Genomic DNA, 24,204 nt, shown 5'->3' on the forward strand with positions numbered 1-24,204 from the left:
GAAGAGCTACAAAAGTACTCTTCAACAAGAGAAGAGCTTGCACATCCATTTGGAGAGATGTCTTATAGAGTCGTTGGTTTTGGATATATATATATATATATATATATATAGAGAGAGAGAGAGAGAGAGAGATATTTATATGGTTGAGCCGACGCCGAGTATGGGTATGGCAGCTCTAGTCCAAGCACCCGCCGATTTAAGGAGTTTTAGCGTGGTAAGCTGGAGGCCTGGGGGTTAAAGGCAAGTCCCGCGTGGCTGGGTCCGCCTAGTATCTTCTGTGAAGATAGTGGGAGAGAGGGAAGGAGTCTCACTTGCGGCTTTCTCACATACACAATGGGGGAATACACGCATAGGTGGAGGCTGAAAACAGTTTTCCTCTTCTTAGTTGTGAAAGCCAAAAGAACTCAAGTACAAAGAAATAGAAGAACCCTATATGTGGGTCTCAAACCAAACTCAACTAACTAAGGTGGCATACTAACTGAGCCACAAACTAGAGTAGATAAGGATAGCTGTCATCCAGCTATTATTCGTGGGCGGTGTACCAACCGCATCTGTAGCTAACAAGTCAGTGACATAAATGCACAACGGTCACCCTGGCATATCACGAGTGGAGCTCGATATCTCAACACTCCCCCTCGAGCTCAATCCCAATTCTTGCACACCAAGCAGCTCTCTGAACTTGCGCAGCTTCTCTGCGCCCAATGCCTTTGTGAATATGTAAGCGACCTGATCCTCTGTGCTGACATAAACTAGATCAATAAGACCTAGTAAAACCTTCTCCCACACATAGTGATAATGCACCTCAATGTGCTTTATTCTAGCATGATAGACTGGGTTATTTGCCAAGTGTATACTGCTCATGTTGTCACAATAAATGACAACTCGCCCATCTGTAGACTGATGCATATCATAAAGTAGCTTATGCAACCAAGCTACCTCACATGCAGCCATTGCTGCACCCTTGTACTCAGCCTCTGTGCTCGACAAGGCAACTGTAGGCTGTTTCTTGCTGCTCCAGGTGACTGCAGCACTCCCAAAAGAAAACACATATCCACTGGTAGATCGTCTATCAGAAATACTACTAGCCCAATCAGCATCAGTGTATCCATGCAACTGTATCTAAACCCCAGCCTCATAAAATAGTCCATACTACAATGTGGACTTCACATACCTGAGTATGCGTCTAGCCGCATCCAAATGCGGTTTCCTTGGAGTCTGCATAAACTGACTTACCAATCCAACAACATAGCTTAGATCTGGCCTGGTAACAGTCATATAAATCAAACTTCCTACTATGCGTCTGTACATAGTAGGGTCTTCCAGAAGCTCACCTACATCTGTGCTCAGCTTCACATTCTGCTCCAAAGGAATGGAAATAGGCTTACAGCCTGTCATCCCATATTTTGATAGCATGTCCAATCCATACTGCCTCTGCAAGAGTTGTATCCCACTTGGTGATCTAATCACCTCAATGCCCAAGAAATAACGCAGCTCTCCCAGGTCCTTCATCTCAAACTTCTGCTTCAATGGCATTTTCACATGAAGGATATCTTCATCACTATCACCTACGATGATCAAATCATCAACATAAATGACAAGCAGCATAATACCTTTCTCTGTTTTTCTCACATAGAGTGAGAAATCTGCCTTGGAAATCTGAAAGCCAATAGTGACAAGATACTATCCTATCTTGTCAGACCATGCTCTAGGTGCTTGCTTCAAGCCATACAAGGCTTTCTTCAACCTGCAAACAAACTCAGGATGAATAGCATGAACATAACCTGGTGGCTGCTCCATAAAGACCTCTTCTTGCAAATCACCATGCAAGAAGGCATTCTTTACATCCATCTGCTGATGTAAAGACAATCCCTTTGATGCAGCCATAGCAATGACTGCTCTTACAGTTGGCATCCTTGCAAACGGACTAAATGTTTCTTCATAACCAATGCCATATGTCTGTGCATACCCCTTGACAACTAATCTTGCCTTGTATCTATTCACAGAACCATCTGCATTGTGCTTGATCTTATAAACCCACTTACAACCAATTGCATTCTTGTCTTTAGGCAAAGGCACCAATTCCCATGTAGCATTTGCTTCCAAGGCATCCATTTCTTCATCCATGGCTTTCTCCCATTTTTCATTTCCCATGGCTTGCTCAAAAGAAGTGGGTTCTGGTTCCTGTATTACTTTGACCATATAAGCATAGTGAATGGCTGTAAATCCATCATATTTCAGCCTATCCACAGGATACCTAGCTCTAGTAGACCTGCGCAAAATAGGCTCACTTCCAGGTGCTCTCAAAACATCCCTGGTCTTTCTTACTCCAGGTGTAACAACAGAAGGAGTACCCAACTCATCATCAATGCTCTGTTCTGAGCCACTAGATTCACCATCCACATAAGAGTGACCTGCATTCACATCAAACATGGGCTAATCTACCTTCTCTTTTCCTTTTCGTGATACCTGTGTACCATTATCTGCATTGCTTTGAGGAGATTCTCCTAATCTCAATCTGCCTGTCCATGGCGAAGTATGTGAACCACTGCTAGAGGACATTGTAGGACCACTGATATTTTGTGATTGCTGGTGTGAATTCTGTGCAGCATTACCATTTTGTGCATCTACATCAATCATCACATTTACTGGTTTATACCAGCTGCTCATCTCATCAAAAACATCATCTTTGCTCACTGTAAACTTACGAGTAGAAGGGTTATAGCATCTATACCCTTTCTGCTGTAGAGAATAACCAATAAAGACGCACTTCTCAGCTTTTGGATCCAACTTGGACCTCAACTCATCTGGCACATGAACATAGGCAATGCAACCAAAAATCTTCAAATGAGAAATATCTGGTTTCCTACCAATATACATCTCCTCTGGCGTCATGCCATGTATTGCTGCAGTGGGAGTCCTGTTCATTATGTAAACTGCTGTAGCAACTACTTCAGCCCAATAATAATCTGGTAGATCTTTTTCATTTAGCATGGCCCGAGATACCTCTCCAATGTGCCTATTTTTCCTTTCTGCAAGTCCATTTTGCTATGGGGTATGACTGCATGAATATTTCTGCTTTATGCCATGCTCCTACAGGAACCTTGCAAACTCATTTGAGAGGTACTCTCCCCCTCCATCTGACCTTAGGCATTTTATTTGTAGGCCTGTTTCCTTTTCAACCATAGCTTTAAAAGCTTTGAAGTGCCCAAACACTTCACTTTTCTTTTTCAAAAAATACACCCAAACTTTTCTGCTGAAGTCATCAATAAAAGTGATAAAATAGTGACAGCCTCCAATAGATGCAGCTTTAGTAGTCCACACATCAGAGTGGATTAATTCCAATGGCTTTTTATTCTCTTGAACATGCCTAGGAAATGGTTTCCTTGCCTGTTTTCCAAATTGACAGGCTTCACAAACCTTATGCATTTCTGCAACCTTGAATTTAGGCAATCCTGCAACAATATTTTGGGCTTGCATTGATTTAAGTCACTGTATATTAACATGACCAATGCATTTATTCCAGATATCAATATCTGCAACTACACTGGTCCCATGTGCAAACATTGCTGCACTCAATTCAGACATGTCCGCATCCAACGTAAACATCCTGTCCTTCTTCTTTCCTTTTGCTATCAAGCGACCGTTATTTTTCATATCCTCAACAAAGCAACCATGAGGATTAAATCTAACCTGCAAGCCCTGCTCAACCATTTGACCAATAGAAACCAGGTTCTTGGTGATGTTTGGGACATGAAATACATCAGACAGGTATTTCTTTTTCCCATCCTGCATAGACAAAGGAATTTTACCAATCTGCACAATAGGATGCGCAGTATCATCACCAGTCTCCACAAATCCTGGTTTTTCCATTTTCCTTGCATCGTGCATCCACTCTGCATGACCTGTCATGTGGTTTGACGTACCTGAATCAACATACCCACGTCTTTTCGTTCTTCTGCACTTGTCACAGAATTGGTCATGTGCTGCACCATAAATAGATCCTCATTTCTGTCATCACCCTGTCTACTAGAAGATGCATAATTGCCTTGCTGCAATTTTCGATTCATAATGTCATTCTGCTTTTTGTAGCAGTCCTTAGCCATATGACCCATTTTACCACAGTAGTAGCATTCAACATTGTTATTTGCATTTTGGCCTCTCTGCTATCCACCACGGCCTCTTTGGCTCCCCCTGCCTCTAGAGTTACCACGTCCTCCTTCATAGGACTGGTTTTCTTAAGTTTGCTGCATATTCTAATTTCTACCACGGCCTGCAGATCGGCCTCCTCTTCCTCTGCCTCTACCTCTACCAGCATTTGAGTAGAAGACAGTTTCTTTTGAAGTTCCTCCTGAAGAAGATGCACCCCCATTTCTCTGCTCTTCAGAAATTAGAAGAGCAAACAACTCTTCAAAATCAAGAAATTTTTCACGGACTGCAATGGATGTCCAGAATTGTGCATAATCCTTTCCTAGACCATTCAAGGTCGCAGAAACTAGATCATCATCTTCCACTGGTGACCCAATGGAAGTAAGTGCATCTGCAATTTTCTTCACCTTCATGTGGTAGTCATTTATGCTCAAATTTTCTCTCTGCACATTGTGCAACTCCTATTTGAGTTGCATTTTCCTGGCTTGCGTATTTGTGCCGTATATTTTTGCCAAAGTATCCCATGCCTCCTTTGGCGTACTTGCATCCTGAATATGCACAATCATAGAATCCGAAATACTAATAGACAGCCAGTACATAACTTTTCTGGCTCTCTCATGCCATCCTTTAAATGCCTGCATTTCCTATTGATTGGGAACATTAGGAAGAACTGGTTCTTCTTCATTTCCTGTAATGAACTCCCAATAGCCTTTTCCCATAAGGAAATTCGTCATTCTAAACTTCCATGCCTAGAAGTTGTTCTTGTCAAGCTTTTCAGTGACAATCTGTGAAAGAGAATCAGATGCCATTACAGAACACTGCAAAATATTTTGTCACTGCGAAAAACACAGCTTTTGCCTCACACGGGCAGATCTACAAAACTGACGAAAGTGGTATTTGACCACACAGTCACTTCCTACTAACGATTTTGCATCAACAGGCAACAAGCATGATTCTGCAACTCCCAATATCTCTGCGCACAGGCATACGATGCAATTTCTGCGGCAACTTTTCACCGACCAGCCGAGCAGTGGTTGCACAACAAAAACAGGGCCTTTTTCAGAGTGCCTGCGAAGAACTTCCACCTTCAAAAATGGCCTCAAAATGGCCTCGAATCAGAAAAATAACGTCATCGAGGGCTCACAACATATATTGCACTCTTGCCACACTGCGAAGGGTGTCTCAATGTGCACTCTTGCACTTCTGGCTGTGCTACCTGCAAAGATTTGCTCCCAAACTCGAAATAGGAAAGCAACACTGGTCCTCTTACCAAGACACCGCGAACTTGGTTTGCTTTCTTGAGCTCCTTACCACGAACCTGGCTCTGATACCATGTGAAGATAGTGGGAGAGAGGGAAGGAGTCTCACTTGCGGCTTTCTCACATACACAATGGGGGAATACACACACAGGTGGAGGCTGAAAACAGTTTTCCTCTTCTTAGTTGTGAAAGCCAAAAGAACTCAAGTACAAAGAAATAGAAGAACCCTATATGTGGGTCTCAAACCAAACTCAACTAACTAAGGTGGCATACTAACTGAGCCACAAACTAGAGTAGATAAGGATAGTTGTCATCCAGCTATTATTCGTGGGTGGTGTACCAACCGCATCTGCAGCCAACAAGTCGGTGACATAAATGCACAACGGTCACCTTGGCATATCACGAGTGGAGCTCGATATCTCAACATCTTCTCCGCTCTCTAGTGTTATGTTATGTGTGTGTGTGTGTGTGTGTGCGCGTGCGTGTGTGTGTGTGTGTGTGTGTGTGTGTGTGTGTGTGTGTGTGTGTGTGTGTGTGTGATTCCACCATATAAATCCCTCTCCCCCTATATATATATCGTGACGTTGTGGCTTGCAAGTCAACACCATGGGCCAGCTCAATTGCACCTCATGGAAATAGTCCGTATAAGCAAGGCCATAAACGGCTAGTATATCACCTTGATTTAAGGACGCTAAACGAAGGAAGGTGTGCATGTTGTCACAGAGGATTGCCATCATTCTTGTTTGATGTCTATGTCTTTCCATGTCCCGAGTCCGTTTAGTTGTTGCATAATTGCTGGAGACACCAGGCAAGGGCAATGGAGTACGAGAATGTGAAACAAAGCTCTCCCTCACGTCAAGTGACACCTGATCTATTGGCAATGCTTATGTCCGAGTTAGTGCAATCAAACATGCTAGTTGCTAACCAGAGTGCACATTTGACTTTGAGGCAAGCTTCCAGCATGGGACATGATTCTCATGTGCACCTTAAACCATTTTTGGAAATTTGGAAGACGACATCTATCTGTGATTAGACCATTTCTCAAATCTTGCTGAGTACCACCATTGGTTGAATGCTCAAAAAGTTTTAGAGATCAAGCCATCCTTCCAAGGCTTAGCTACAACATTTTATCATCAGCTGGAAGAGGGCGTGAAGCTGCCTTGACCACTGCTTTTGGGACTGTCAACAACGCCTTGACTCAGCTTCAAGAGCTCTCCCAGTTACCCACAGAGTTGGTTTCCTAGTTTGGTGTCAAGCTGACACATCTTTTACTGGCCAATTGATCCAAATATGATTGAAGACCTCAAGCTGTACTTTTTGTGGCCAAGGTTGCGTCTAGATATCTCTCGAAGGACTCAAGATCAAGGACCGACTACACTCAACAAAGCACCCCTAGTTGGTCAAAGAATCGAATTTACGTCCAACAAACCGGGTGCTACTTTACCTCCTTTGTTGCCAATACCATCTCAATCGACTCCCATTCCTATCGAAATTGATCACACACAAAGTGCACAAGATTTTCATAAAATCAATTCACGTCCTCATCCTATGAATCACAGTGAAAAATCTAAGCTACTAGACCGTGATGCTCAAGGCAAACCATGTTGTTTCTACTGTAATAGATATGGTCATGTACATAAGCACTACCGACTACTCAATCCCATCCAAAATGCTGAAGTCATAGAGTCCTCCACACAGTTAGTGTCGGGAACTGATCATCTGGAACTGTGGTGGAGGATTTGTTTCCAGAAGTCATCAATCCTCCTTAACCAATAGCATTTGTGATTGAGGCATTAGTCTGCTGGATACCTACTCTTCTCTTAGTCGACTCTGGAAGTTCCCTTACTTCATCTTTTGCACCATTTATCGTAGAACATAAAATTCCAATCTATTCCTTCCTAGGAGCATTCGATGATAATCTCATTCAGTCGGCTCGTCCAACGGAGCTGACATTGAGATTGAATCAGCTGGCAGATAGCACATTATTCCCACGAGAGTACTCCCTAATCAAATCTTTCCTATCACGTTAGGATGTGATTGGCTTTTGAAGAACCAAGCCTTAGTCAATTTTCAACACAAATGTTTGCACCTCCCAAACTCAGATCCCATTCCTTGGTTATTCTCAAAGTTTGTTCATCCATCAAATGTATGTTCATCAATGATTAATGAAGAGATGCTTCAACAAACTCTGATAAAACAAATCCTTTCTTCCTGCCCAAACTCATTTGCTACTAATAATCCCATAGTTACTTTTGCATGCATTTTTCATGAGATTCCTATAGGGACGACACGTCCGATCACGAGGCTCAACGCCGCCGTTCAATTAAAGAGATTCAAATTTTGTGGAAACATGTACAAGCAATGCTTTGTGATAACATCATACAACATTCCAAGAGTCTATGGGTTTCAGAGCCACACTTGGTGAAAAAAGCGGATGGTAACTACCGTTTTCTGTGTAGATTTTTGACCACTAAGTAAGGTCACCGTACACAAGTATCCTCTTCCTTGATTAGATGATATCCTCGACTCACTTGCCAACTCAATGTATATAATGACATTGGATCTTAAGGCAAGATCCTAGCAAGTTCCCATCAAACCAAAAGATCATCATAAAATGAAAAATGCCCTTTCTCACACCTTCCGGCTTATACCAATTCAACATCATGCCCTTCGATCTGAACAATGCCCTGGGTACTTTCCAATGGGTGATGAGTTTCACTTTTCACGATTTGATAATTCAAGGCAAAGACATCATCGTGGGAAGAACATAAAGAAATATTATCTCAAGCTTTGCGCATTTTGCAAACATATAACCTCATGTTGCATCCCTAGAAACATAAATGGGCACAAGAAAAACTCAAATATCTATGTTTAATAATTTTGGCCGATGGAATTCAACCTGATCTAGAAAAAGTTGTTGTGGTGAAACAATTTCCAACACAACCAAATGCTAAGGCCTTGTACCAATTCTTGGGGATGACTGGTTTTAGTTCCAGATTTATCCCGGACCTAGCCAAGTTGTGGGCACCTCTACAAAAGTTGATGCTAAAGAAAGAAAAATTCTCTAGACAAAATACTATCAACAGCCTTTTAGTTCTATCAAAGATGTTCTACAAGAGGATGCTCTACTCTGTCATCCAAACCTGATGAAACATCTTTCATCTCGATGGCACAAGATCATACTCTAAACCCTCTAACAGCTTCTTGGACTTCTCTCCCTATTCTTGACCAGGTTCCACCTCTACTGACAACAAAAGAGTTGAGGCAGTTTCAAAAACAAGATTCAGAGGTGACTAAGATCGTTCATCAGTTATAATTGAAGAACCCACCTCCAAATTTTTGAATATTGGATGATATACTCTACTACCACAAGGTGCCATTTCAACATCGAATATATGTGCCAACAAGCTGCCATCATCCGTATCTCGATTCTTACCACAACGGACCCTTTGGCGGACATTTGGGTTTCTTGAAGTTACTCACAAAATTACAAGTCAATTTTTTCTAGCCAAAGATGCGACATTCACTTCATGAAGATCTTCAATCCTATCCATTTTTCTAGTCTTTTAAGTTGCCAACAACCAAACCTTCAGGCAACATGAAGCCCATATCTGTCACCCAATCATTCGAGCCAGTGGCCTACAATATTACAAGACCTTTTCTAGAGTATCGTTAATGCATTACAAGTGCTATGTTGCATGTGAAGCATGTGTCTTGAAGAATATAGGATATAACAATTAATTTAAAAACATCAAAAGTTTATTTTGTACATACATGCAACCATTCAAAACTACACTAAGGGATCCAGAGCCCTGGTGTGTGTGGTGATCAGTAGGGCGGGCCTGTGACTGCCTCTATTCCCTCCCACCTCCCTCCCCCTTCGAACCCCTCTCCCTCTCCTCGCCCTCCCCCTCCTGCCAAGCTCCCCCTCCTCCCCCCCTTGCCACTCCTGCTATGGTCATCCTCACCACTAGCCCCCTCCGCCCCCCCTCACGATTGTGTGAGGAGCTCTCACATGTCACAATCTCGAGACTCATAGAGGAAAGATTGTGTGAGACACTCTTGGATTGTGCAGAGACGGAGGAGTAGGATGACACATTTGGGAGGGGATCCAATATAAGAGGGGATAAAAGTTGCAGGAAGAGTGCAACAGAGAAAGGAGGAGAGGTAATGGTGAAGGGAGTCAGAAATGGCAAAGGCATAATTAGAAAAAATAGTGAAAGAAGTTGCAAATGGTGAATGAAATGGAATAGTGGAGGCTTAAGTAGAATGAAGGCTGCCTCCATGGTCTGGCTCATGCGACGGTGGTTGTCTGAGGTGGATAAACCATAAGTCATTTTCTAACAAATTAGGTAGAATGCAATAAATTAGTAGCCAATGCGCTAGCTCCTTGATGATTATTTGGACGAAGTGAATAATTGGCAGCTCAAATCTCGGGGGGTCCACCTGGGAAACATAAATATACTATGAGAGTTCAAAATGAGGGGTATTTTTATTCTTAAAACTTGCAGAAGTATATTTATACCAGGGGTAATTTTATACATAGTTTTAAAATTAACAAGAAGGGTGCGTTTATTTTCATATCTAAATTTAGAGTTATTTTTTAAATATTGTATTATTTAGGATGAGGTGTAAGAGCACTCACAATTTGATGATGGGCAGCTTAAAGTTTTAACGTGCTTAATAGACCTCAATCAATTCATTGCGCACCCTCTACGAGTCTTTACTTAACCATTTGATATGACTTGGAATAGGGAGAAATAAGAGGGGTGTGTGTGTGTGTGTGTGTGTGTGTGCCTCAATCTGTGTGAGAAAAAGATTGAGGCATGCACGTGCACGCGCATGTGCACACACACACACACACACACACACATAGCTATCTTATAATATAAAATGAATCTAGTCCATAGTATTGCCATCCAACAGCAAATTCTGACACTAGAAGAACTTCAGTCAGTTTTACTTGGTGAAGAAGTCAGGACTCATGCCATTCATGAACGCAAAGGTCATTCCAATGAGCAAACATTCATAGCTTTAGATAGAAGCAAAGGTAAAGGCAGAGGTAGATCATTCCAATGAAGTGGTCATAATCAGCAAAAAAATCATCATCAAAGTCAAAAATCAGCATCAACATCATCCTCAGCAACATCAACATCATCCTCAGCAGCATCAAAATCAGCAAAGAGGAAATCATTCCAATCGAGGAAGATTCCAAGGACCAGGGAATGCATCCACCAACGTGTAAAACATCCAGTACAACTACTGTCATAAGTTTGGACACTAGAAAGAGATTGCCACAAGAAGCAGTACGACCAAGGCGGTCAATCCAACAGCAATTGAGGAAATTTCCACGGAAGAGGGAATCATCATGGTGGTGGACATTCTAGTCATAGTCATTATGCAAATGAACATGGGAATATGTTCCTTGCAAATGAGAAAATGCAAAAGATTGATACAATGTATCTAGACACTGATTGCAATTCAAAAAACGATTTCAGTTATCAATTCAAAAATCAGGATCCTTGGTACATTGACAACTGCTTTCACATACAAAGCATTAGAAGAGCAAGGTAAATGTTTTCTTGGGTGTATCCAATCGTGGAACTATTTCTGGTAACAAATACATAATTGTCCTCACAGATTATCCGACAGTAGTTGGACGGTGGCTCAACCTCTTAAGTACATCATAGCTTCAGAGGTGGAAGAATTTCTGATGCAGCACTTGATTCTCCCTCATGGCTGCCCCAAAAACATCATCTTAGATCAAGGTAGCAACTTCAAATTAGAAGTGCTATGAATTATCGCACACCGGATAAACATCAAAACAACAATGTACTAGCCCTCATCATCGCAATTGCTGTAATGGATTCACTAAGCGGCTAGATTGTACAATCAAATTGATGCTCACTATGTACGTCGATCCTCAGCATACAAATTGGGATGTCTCCTTACTTTACATGGTTGCCACAACATTGCAAGAATCAACTAGGCTAAGTCCCTTAAAAGCTTTGTATGGTCAACCACCAATGTTACCTCTAGAAGTCGAACACATTGACAAAAGAAACATCAAGTCAAAGAAGCACAAGCATGGGCACATTATCCTCAGTAGGTTCTATCCTTTGTGAGGCATAATGAAACAGATCATCTAAAGAAGACGCAACAATGTCAAAGACTTCCCTACAATCGACACCAGAAGTCTATCCAATACTCTGATGAAGACCTCGTGATGGTACACTATCCCGTTCGATAGAAGGGCTAGTAGAAAACTTTTTGGCAAAATGGATCGGTCCCTACAAAGTCATAAGAAAGATGGGCAAGACAACCTATTCTCTAGAACACTGTGAATCAGACCATTGCAAGATGAAGATCCACTCCTCATGTGTCCAGAATGAAGCTCTTCCATGCTTGAACAACTCATTTGTCCAGGGGGGGTATGAAGACGTGGCTTGCACATAAGTAGCATGTGACAGCTTAGTTGTGACAACATGGTTGGCATGTCTACAGCATGGGCCAGCTCACTCGTGCCTCATGGAAATAGTTTGACTATATAATAGTCTCACCCGTGCCTCATGGAAATAGTTTGACTGTATAATAGTCTCACCCGCACTGCATGGAAATAGTCCGACTGTATACCAGTCTCTTTGCAAGAAGTCATAGACTTCTTGATGTATCTAAACGATCATAAATGGCTAGTATAGCACCTTGATTTAAGGATGCTCAATGAAGCAAGCCGTGACCTATTGTCATAGAGGATTGTCGTCATTCTTGTGTATTGTTTGTGTCTTTTCGTGTCCTGATTCCGTCTAGTGGTTATTATATGTATGGTTAACTTCTTCTTCTTCTTCTTCTTCTTCTTCCTCTTCTCTTCTCTTCTCTTCTGTTACTTAAATAAATATGCCAATGCTAATTTTGAAATGTTTTTGAGAGAAACTCTTCTCAAAATTTTCAAAAAACAAAAGACCTAAGAATACGTTAAATATGATCTTGCAACGTTAATTCTTTCAAATTCAACCCTCATAAGAAATATTTGTAAACTTTACATGATGAGTGAAATTTGTATTTGACGTCCATAGTGACACGATTTATATCGAGTAGATACATTGAAGAGCTAAAGAGTGCTTGGGTGTAGGGAGGTTCTATCAGGTGTAGGGAATATATTGCATATGGTAACTTGCTAGTGCTTGGCTTGGCTTTATGCTTAGTTTACTCTATGAAGGTGCATTATATCTTGAACATTTCTCACACTTATCATGTTTATAATCTCTCTCTCTCTCTCTCTCTCTCTCTCTCTCTATCCATCCATCCATCCATCCATCCATATATATACATATATATATATATCACACAAACATTCTCTCTCTTAATGCACATATTAATTTCTCTCTCCATCACAAACCCACGTGTGCTCTATCTTCCTCAAACATGTGAGGTCCCTCCCCCTTCTTCTCTTTCCCACATACTGCACACATATACATGCTCACAGCCTTGTTATAGAGACACTCACTCTCATACACAAAAATATTCTCTCTTGTGACTATTCCCATCACACACAAACACACAAGCATAATGTAAACAAAGGAAGTAATGATAAGCCTCTCTGCATAACAAGCCTCTGTGTGTGTGTCTGAGAGAGAGAGAGAGAGAGAGAGAAAGTTTCCATACCTCTTGCATATTCTTGCCTTTACTCCCCTTGTCATTACTCCCCTTGTTAGATTAAGAACTTGCAAAGAGGCTTACCATTACTTCCTTTGTTTACAGTATGCTTGTGTGTTTGTGTGTGATGGGATAATAACAAGAGAGAATATGTTTGTATATGAGAGTGATGTCTCTATAACAAGGCTGTGAGCATGTATATGTGTGCAGTATGTGGGAAAGAGAAGAAGGGGGAGGGACCTCACATGTTTGAAGAAGATAGAGCATACGTGGGTTTGTGATGGAGAGAAAAATGAATATCTTTCAAACATAGTGCACACATATACATGCTCATAGCCTTGTCACAGACACACTCACTCTCATACACAAACATATTCTCTCTTGTGACTATTCCCATCACACACAAACACACAAGCATAATGTAAACAAAGCAAGTAATGGTAAAGCTCTCTGCAAGTTCTTAAGCTAATAAGAGGAGTAATGACAAGGGGAGTAATGGCAAGAATATGCAAGAGGTATGGAAACACACACACATAGACTCTCTCTCTCTCTCTCTCTCTCTCTCTCTCTCTCTCTCTCTCTCTCTCTCTCTCTCTCTCTCTCTCTCTCCCCCCCACACACACACACATTAAATTAGCCTAATGTTTTTCTCATTTTCACACACACACACACACTCACAATCCCCCCACACACACTTACACACAATGAACCACCAATGATCCTAAGGAGAGGATTGCCCATGAGGCATACATATGTGATGAAATCATCCATCCTGAGTGCAATAAACCTAGCATGTGTAGACAGGCACATGTGTAGATAGGCAAAAGATATTTTTTTCATCTTTGGACAAGTGTTAATAGATTAGTTAACAATACCATTGATTAAGTGATGTGATTTGATGGACAGTGGCAAGTCCATAGAGTTAGGATTGTGTCTTGGAGCTAGATGGGCCCAAGAGGATGGTAAAAGAATGAGAAGAGAGAGTGCTTAGGGTTGGCCCTCCCTTCAAAAGGTGACATGTATAAAAAGCCAAATGGTTGACTTTGGTCTTCATTATTATATGCACAAGTTTGGAATACAAGCTCCCTCTTCTCTTCTAACAGTGTCTTTGGTTGTTTCCTTTGTAGTGCCTTTGTGTTTGCCACTCCATCCCCCTTCACACTCTCTTCTTCCCTTCTCCTTCTCCCTTCCTTCTCCCCTCTCTTCTCCCTTTCCCCCTTCCCTCTTTCTCTTGTGGAAACACATTGTAACAATTTGGACACATGCGGATGGCTCATGCTCTGCATTGCTCTCACAAGGAGTAGCTTAGAGTGGAGGCTCCATCGGTAGTCCTTCAAGATTCCCATGACACGTGAGTCACCATTGAGACCACATTTTTGGTGCCACTGTCGGGGAGTTCAAGGTATGCTTTTGCATTGCTCTTGCCTTTTCTCGTCATCTACCCATTGCTTATTGTTTCAAGCTTAACTTGGAGCTTTGATAGTGGAGTTGTAGGAGAGGAAAGAGTGAAGAAGTGTGAGTTTGGACAAAAAAGTGAGAAAAACTATCATTTTCTATTAGAAAGTCTTTTTGATCATTTGAAGCTTGTTTTTTATGCTTTTTAGCATTTTAAGTTGGTAAGAAGATAGTTGGGAAGATTGCTAAGGAGTATATATGTCAAAACTCACAAAAAACAACCAAGAATGAGGAATCAAGCTAAAAATCGAAGTGGCTTTGAGTGTTGACAGTCACCCCTTCAAGAAATCTCTCATTTTGCATTCAAATGTTGTTTTTATTTCTTCTTTTCTGAATTGAGGAGGTAGATTAGGTAGTTTAGCATCCCCCCATTACAAAAAAACATGAACAAAAACTTCCAAATCATCAAGAATCATCAAAAACCAATCAGTGCACTTCATGTTCCTATCCCCATGGATCATCGCCTTAGTGCTATCTCGTCGGTCAAACTTGCATTGATCCATCGCCTTAGCCCTATCCCTGCAACCTAACACATGTCAGTACCTAACTTGTCACCCTAATTAAATACTATCAACCAGCTATCCTGTCGGTCAAACATGCATTGACCCAGTGCCATAAGGCTATCCCATCAGTCATTGCCTTAGCTCTATCCACACGGGTCGTCGCCATAGCTCTATCTCACCAGTCAAATAGGAGTTGACTCGTTGCTTTAACTATACCCTGTGGGCCGTTTCCTTAACTCTATCCCGCCTACTTGCTATCCCCACGAGTCGTCGCCATAACTCTATCCTGCCTGTCAAACAGGCATTGACTCATTGCTTTAACTCTATCTCGCCGACTTGCTATCCCCATTGGTCGTTGCCATAGCTCTATCCCCATGGGTCATTGCCATAGCCCTATCCGCACAGCCATAGGGATAGCTCTGGGGACACAAAAATTAGGAAAAAGCACATGAAAATTGGGAAATTGAGCATGAGGAAGTGATGAAATTTGCATGCAAATTGCATTGAAATAGACCCCATTTTGCAAAAAAATCATTGGGGCGTTGCCCCCACACCACCCCCCGCCTAGGCACTATCCTTGGGCCCTGCCCTGCTATGGCACAAGGAAGCCACAAGGGGCTGCCGTCCCTTGACCCCGCGTTGAGGCGAACTCAACCTAGAATTGGAGCCTCAACTGTGCCAATGAACACATGATCTTGAGATCAGGAAGAGTCCTACAAGCTCACCCTAAGCTTAAAGACAGTGCCTCAAATACGGGGACGAGCATTTTCCGAGCGAAATCTTCCGAGCGTCCGAGCGAAGGAAAAAAAAAGCTTCCAACTATGCAAAAATATGACAAAAATGGATCAGAAGAAAACATAGTTTCACTTAGAAATATGAAAAGTATTATAGGAATGCCTATTTTATACACGAATATTTATGTGAATCTTTGGGAATGGTGAGAACATAATGGGATGGCTTTTGAAGAAACCCACATGTAGAGTAGACTTCTCTATGAAAATTCCCTTATGATCCTTCTTACAACTTTTTACTTAATAGGGGGTGACATTGAAAAACGTCTCTCAACCTATCTTCATGAAAGGGTTTCTCCAAAGAAAACTCATTGAAGCAAGCCATCAAGGTAGTTTCGCCAGCGAAACCCCTTTGAACAAGGTCTTTCAAGGTAGTTTCGCTGGCGAAACTACCTTGGACAGCACTTTTAAAAAGTGACATAACTTTCACATCCAATGTCCAAATATAGTCATTCAGCCACTCAAATTGATCGGAAAACCCCATTTGAGCACATCTATGGGGTTATATTTTGGAAAACCTTGCATATATAGTATTAAATATTACATGTATTTTATGAGAGTGATATATAAGCCCAAGTTAATACTTATTTACAGTAATTTAAACTTCTTTAGAAACATGTCCATAAATATCTTGTTATTAATACTATAAAAACACTTGAAAGATATTGCCATATGATATAAATGTGTTTAATAAGTAATTATTTATGTATAATATTATTATATTGAGAGTGATTATGAGGGACATTTCTTAAATGAATTATTTTTCAATACTTTTTTAAGGTAATAACAAGGGTACAAAGGGATGTCTATGAGTAAGAAGATTTATGTTATGTAAAAATGAATGAGTGACTAGTCTGTATAATTTTATGATAAAGGGATCTAGTTCTAATGAAAATAAAAGTGTAAAAACCATGTTTCCTAAAGAAATACTATTTTTAAAATCTCTTGAAAAACACGCTCGTATAAACTTGCTCATAGGTTTTTGCTCGTAAAATTGACGCATCCCTCAAATACCATCTAATCAACCTCCATACCTAGCTTGGCACCCTCATGGTCAGCAAGTGCAAAAGTTGGTTCTCACTCCTTGCAAGAACCACTACCAGACAAGTGAATTATCGATCTCGAAAGAGCCCATGAGTCAAGATAGAGACATGGGTGAGCCCTCTAATGTTAAAACCTCAGTAGCTCTAAACTCCATCCCTGATGATCTTCACTCTCGTGCCCCATCTATAGCAGCAGCTACTTGAAGGGAAACCTTTTCCAACATCATGGGGAAGGTTTGAGTTTACAGACCCAGCTGACCTACTAAACCCATTTGCTCGGCAAACTAGAGCACCAGAAGAGCCTCAAATGCTAGCCCAACCACTGATGTCAGAAGCAATACTCAGGGAGCCAAGTCCCATGATACCTAATGGCAATCAACCCCCATCGTACCAATTCTTTGATGATAGACAATCCTATGGGGATGGATTTGGACCCACATTCTCACAAGGGCCTCAAATGCTAGAGGAAAGGGGGCATAGGAGTAACCTTGAAGGTCCATAGTTAAGACCGTCCACCTCAAAATCCCCTATGATGCCTCCTTGGCAACAAAACATGGGAAATATTCCCTACCCAACAAGTGCCCCTTATAGGCCTATGCCTGCTGCAGGGAACATGCCACTCCCTAGAGGACCTCCAGACCCAACCTATTAACCCCAACCTGATCCAAGTCACAATGCAAATGCCTAGTGGTCCTGGATCCTCCCATCCCAACCTCATGCCATTTAATCCATGGAACCCTTCAATAGGACCACCAATGTATAGGATAGGGCCCGTCATTCCACAACCTCCTCATGTATCACAAACGGTCCTTATGAACGAAGCTATGAGAATCCTAGTGCAAGCGCTAAGAAGGGGGGCGACTGCTCCACCACCAATGTTTCTAGAAAGGGATAACAACCCCTCAAGGAGCAAGCCTATCATAATATCCAAGGTAATCACCAAGTTTGTAGGAGAAGGAGACCCGATCTCCCATGTTGAGAGATTTGAACAAATTTGTGAAACTTTGGTGATATCAGGGAACTAGACAAGGTCAATGCTTTTAGCTTGAGTCTTGATGGCAAAGCTAGACAATGGTTTAGAGCCTTAAACCTTGAGGATAAAACAAATTGGGACACACTGCATAGATCTTTCATTGTGGGGCTTGCCCCCAGTGGTCCCAAGTGGAGCCTGCTTAACCAACTTTATGAGGTGAAGCAAAAGGACACTGAGTCCTTAAGAGACTACATTGCTAGGATTAAACATTTTTGAACCCCACGAGAGGATGAGCGATGTGCAACTTCTACCATGCTTCCTCATAGGGCTACGAGATGCTAAGCTGCATGATCATCTATTTGCTATGAATCCCACATCATTTGAGCTATGCAGCAATAACATGAGGGAGACGCCCCAAAAGGATGGATCCTTAGGTTCCTCTAACATGTCTCAAATAGCACATGCTTCAACCTCAGAATTAACCAGGGAGGCAAGCATTATGCCCAAGGTGCTCAACATGGAAGAGTTGCCCACAGATCTATTAAACAAGTTGAGCCAACAATGGAAGATAGAAGCACCAAAAGATGCTCCTAGCAACCCCCATCTATTTCCACAAAGAGATAACATATGGTGTGGGGTATGCACAAATGCCGCATCTACCATGGCTTGCACCACCCAATCCATCCAATCAGGCACAATGGGCAATATAAGGAGCCACATTAGCCAATCAAGGGAAATTGAGGGCTCAAAATATACCATTACCCCCGCTAGTACTGGGACCTCAACCACCACCTCCACGAATCTCCCCTGAATCAAGTATTGGTGGAAGAGATACCTAGTGATTGGGGAGACCCCAAACCTACCTACAATGGACTCAACTATCCCCAAAATGGTGACAATGTAAATCGGTCTAGCATTATAAGTCACTACATTATACAAGGTGACCCTATACATTCTGTTCTACTAGACAACGTTGATTCCTCAAAAAATGGGATATATGAACTTGACCAAGACACAATCCATTCAATGCCATATGTGTCAAGGGCCATACCCAACCAATGAGTGTCCATGTAAGGGGCAATCTAATCAACCAATCACATGTGTACTAGTGTCTAATACACCACCACCATTATGCACTAGTGTGGACCATCTCTTTAAGGATTGCTCGCCATCTAAGTCCACAAGCCTTGAGAGAGGCCAAGTGTCATCAGTATCCTTGAATGTAATCACGAGGTTGCAAGTTAAAGCCCTTAATAAAGAGTTGCACAAACAAGCCAAAAGGGATAAAGCTAGCACGTCACAACCTAGAGAGGCAACTGAATCAGCACGAGTAAGCACCAAGGGTGCAACAAAGATTGGGAAGGGACATAATAAGGTCATCATCCGGATGAAGACATGGCCTCCCTAGCAACATCCTCTTCCTCTTGTGGTACTTTCTCAAATAGTAGCAACAACAAACACTTGCATGAGGCAAATGAGGCAATGATAATGGATTCAAAACCCTTGGCCAAGCCACAACACCTAAGGTTCACGATGAATATCCCAACCCATGGGTGAGGAAACAAGGTCTCATTGAGGCTCAAAAATTTGGTAAGAAAGGGCCAAGAGGAATGTGAGCAAAGGCTCAAGGCAACCAAGAGTGCTAATATAATTTATCCAAGATATGAGATAACCACTCAAGCCTCAAAAGCCTTGCAAATACCTGAAAGGGTAGATGAAGAAGGTGTGGCATGCCCTTCAATAGAGGGATCCACCCTAATGCAATGGATGTTTGAAGAAGACCTCACCTTGTAGCAAATCCTGAGAATATTGAATCTCCCAATCAAGCTCAAGACCTTCCAAGGGTACCAGTCGACAAACTGGGTCAATAATTTGAGAGTGATGGTATGAATGCAGTGTTACCCATCTCCTTTCATGATAAAAAATCCATGGCAATCTTAGACGGAGGAGCATGTGTTAACATCATCACGAAACAATCTTTTGAAAAAGTGGAAAAGTCTTGACTGAGAGAGTACTTCCTTGGTAGTTAAATTAGCTGACGGAAACACAGCTCATCCCATAGGAGTATTCAAGGACATTAAAATCAAAACCTTTGGTGATTGTCTCACATATCAGGTGTGTCTTATTGTAATGGATTTCCAAAACAACCCTGGGTATGAGGCTATACTAGGGAGACCTTTCTTGCATGTGGTAGGATTGATCCATGATTTGTGCTCCAACAATATTTATCTAAGGAAAGATCAGCAAATCATGAAGGTTGATCTCCAAACATGGAAGGCTCACACTAGGTTTGGAGATCTATTTGCAGCTGAATCAGATACCACCAATAGGTCTGGGCCAATAAAGCTGGTTAAAAAATATGAGAAAGAGGACAATGAGAAGAGTCTTGATGAACCTTGGTGTGCTCCTTTACCAAAACTAGAAGACTCACTTGATTGGATGCATACACTGGTGGAAATAGATCTACCACAACTGGTGAGACGGCACTTAGACGATGTACCTTGATGATGAACAACTTAACTCCATTACACCTTTTTACACCATAAGAGCGGTACTACCGAATCAGATTGAACTAGGAATTGACAATGCCATTGATCCTAATGAGATAAATATGACTCCATCTCAACTTTGTGTAGAGCTAACATTAGCAGGTGCAACTTGCTGAATACAAGCCAAAAACCTCATCTCTTGGGAGACATTAAAGCATCTCGGGCCAGGTACGCCTTCAAGTATGTGATTCTAAAATTCAATCCATATAGGGTACCTCTATTAAGGTTATTGATTCTTTAATGTTGAATGTTTCCTTGGACAATTACATTGTTCCTTTTGTAAGTTTTTTATAGCTCCTGCAGGTACCTTGACGAAAGCTGCCATTCTTGGTAAAAGCTGGATCCAAGGCCCTTACAAAGGGTTATTTGGTGATGAATCATCCCATCAAGATGCACCGATCGCTAGCCAAGGATCAACATCAGCAACTACTTCCACCTCCCCACCTCAACAAGGATGCCACCAAGGAAGAAGATGAAGACAAAAGGCAACCAAGCAAATATGGGTCCAAAAGGATCTATTGAAGGCTCAAGGATACTTTGAAGGTGAATCATATTTTTGGATTCCAAAGAAACCTCAACATATAAAGCCACCCCCTCCTCTAAACATTAAGCCTCACCATTGCTAGCCACCCCCTCATGTAAACAACAACCTCAACATCAAAGATGAAGACGCCATCTAACAAGGAAGGTACATTACCAATGGGTTCCCACAAGACTACTCAAGGCCCAAGGATATTACCTTGGCAACTCTTATATATGGTTACCCAAGCCTCGCGAGAACAATCAACAACCCATCCATGCTTCCCCTAAGCCTAAATGTACACCATCTCCATCACAAAAGTAGGAGCGGAGCAACAAATCTAGCAATACAAAAGCATCAATGAGTGTAGATGCACCGGTAGTAGTCACACAAGAACCTACTCTGCATAGATGCCAAGAACAGTAAGAACCCGAGAAGAACCTGCTTGCAACAAGGATAAGGGAAAAGCACCAATGTAGGAGAATCATACGCAAAGGAATTCATCTACCTCCTCTCAAGTAGTTACACAAGAACCTGTCTCAACACATTTCAACAATTCGAGAGCCACTTAAGTGACACATGCGGCTCGTGCTTTGCATTGCTCTCACAAGGAGTAGCTTGGAGTGGATGCTCCATCGGCATTCCTTCAAGATCCCCATGACACATGTCTTGGCAAAATTTGTGCATAGTTTTTGCCCCTATGGAATGTTCCCATTTGATGTTTGGATGAGTGGATATGATCTTGAATTGGACCCCTTTTCATTGGATAAGCACTCGTGCTTTTAGGTGATCTTCCGCTTGTAGAGCAACCACAAGCTCTTGGTATACCACCATCGTGCACTGTAGTGGGACTTCATTTGTGGTGTTTTCCATTGCCTCATTGTTTTGCACTAGCAATGGGAGTTCAAGCTTAGATAGCTACCTTTTGGGATTGCATCTCATCCATTTTTTCCTTATACTTATGGTAGATGGATATATATGCATCCTTAAGCTTTTTCATTCACAAGGTGACTTGTGCTTGTTGAGGAATGACTTCACTGGTATTGGACCATTGGTCCAAGACTTGTGCTTGAGCAGTGCTTGCCTCTGTAGCGGTGGCAATTTGGTCCTTTAATACTTGGCATTCCCTTGTAAGCTCTTCAATGCTGAAAGTGCATGTTGACAAAGATTGTTGAATGTCTTCAAGCTTTTCTTGGCAGTTTTGGAGCTCTTTTTCTTTTTGGATTAGAGTGATTCAAGCTTGTGCAAGTTCCTTTGCCTATTGAGCATGTGGTGAGGTCAAGTGGTCATAGGAGGTCCATAGGGGATTGCCGTTGCTTGTAGTGCTGCTGTCCAATGTATTTTGCTCTAGTGGACATTGGGAAGTCACATCCCACACTACCTTCTCTTGAGCTTGGAGAGCTTGGTTCATGCGCACTTCTTCAACCTCTTTTTCACCTATTTGGGCCCGAAGTGCCGTGACCTTTGTGGAAATTCCCTTGAATTGGTCTTGGATGTTTGCTACAAGTTGTCTTTCCAATCCTCGGGCCTACTCCTCCTTGGCCAAGCTAGTGAATAGTTCTGACATTTGAAGCATTTGGTTTGCTTGATGATGGAGGAGGACAGACAGTGATGAGGATTGACAAAACTGTTGATACAATAAGTGCCCATGTAGCCATCCTGATGAGATTCTGTAGTACTTGCTAGGGGTTGTTCCAATGGTAAGTTAGCCACTTGGGTACAATAGTCGTATTGCTGATCTGGTGCTAGATCTCCTTGTGGCTCATTGATTGGCATGATGTTGGCAGTGTTGATACCAATGTAGCCTCGAGCTCTTGCTGCTACTGCTATTGATGGAGATATATTGGTTGCAACCGTGTGTCGAGAGTTGTAGCATCTTGTGGGGCAATTTCTCATTTTCTACCTCCATAATAGGCATTTCTTCCGAGGTATCCACATTTGCCAATGTGATAGTAGGAGAAGGTGGTGATGGCTTCCATGTTGGTGATAAGGGAATATCTAGATCCTCAATAGGTATTGGCGACTAGGGCAAGGTCATTTCTTTTTCTTGTATCTCCTTATTGATGATTACTGCCAATAAGTGAGGAATATTACCTTTCTGGTCAGATGAACCATCGAGTTTCTTGTGAAGAAGATGGCCAAATGCTGGATCCAGTCTTGCTTTAGCTGCCTATTGAGCAAAACAAACGTGTGGAGTGGGAGGGATCGATTCTTGCCCACTTGACTGCGCCAAGATTGTTGATAGGAATGTTGCTACTTCCTTGAGTCGGGGGTTGATGATTGTGCGAAGTAATATCCCGTCCCTATGGAACTTAGTGCCCTTGGTGAGGAGAGGCTGTATTTCAAGAAATTTGGCATCGACAGGCCTTGTGGGGTATTTTGCACCTTGAGTTGGGAGTGAGAAGGCCCTCTGAATCAATGTACTATCGAGCATAATATTTAGTTGACTTTGATTTACAGTGATGGTGCCATACTTGCCAACCTGTGCATTGCTGGAGTGGTAAGAATGGAGAAATTCCCTGATGTATGCAATCACTGTAGGAATGTCCTCCAAGGATTGTAGGCGCTTGAACAAACTGCCAAGACCCCTTTGCTCTAAGAAAGCTTTTGCTTCGTTGGAAAGTGCATAAGTCGATGGAGGTGGCCACACAAGCTCCAAGCATTGGGCCTCGTCAATGGTTGTGTAGGCCAGTGGTGAGTGGGGCGGCATTTGTACCTCTTTTGTCTCCATGTCATGCACGTAATCCTCATTGGAGCTATCACTCTGAACCACAAATACTAGTGGTTACCTTGGTTGAGAGGAGGTAGATGGCCGCAAACTTTGGAGGGGGTTTCGTGGTGGCTGAGGCGGTGGGCTCTTTCTTCGAATCCTCTTTAGCGGCAGCATTGTTTCTAAACCTGCATACATTTTGAGAGGGTGTACCACTTGTACCACCATCCATAAGCTGAGAGTTGTTCCAATACCTTATGTATAGTTACATTATTGGTGTCATTCTAATTTTACTGAGTTGCCTCCCATGCTCAGGGCTTCTTCCTACTTCAACTCATAATTTCTCATTAGGGTTCCAAGGGATATTGTTACTAGATAGCTATTGATTAGATGAGCTAATGTTGCTCTTACCATTGGGGTTCACCACTCTTTGATTGTAATTAATGTATCATTGCTTGGTTGTATGGCTAAGTGCAATGAAGGCTTAAACTCTATATGAACAGAAATGAATGATAATAAATCTATACACGATTATAAGCACATATATGTTGAAGTTCGAGTCTTAAAATTGGTTCTCAAAGTATTTGCTACATGATATTCTA

The sequence above is a fragment of the Dipteris shenzhenensis genome, chromosome 18, assembly GCF_047967505.1.
Source record: "Dipteris shenzhenensis isolate YYH24624 ecotype China chromosome 18, Dip_SZ_1.0, whole genome shotgun sequence".
Taxonomy (NCBI): Eukaryota; Viridiplantae; Streptophyta; class Polypodiopsida; order Gleicheniales; family Dipteridaceae; genus Dipteris; species Dipteris shenzhenensis.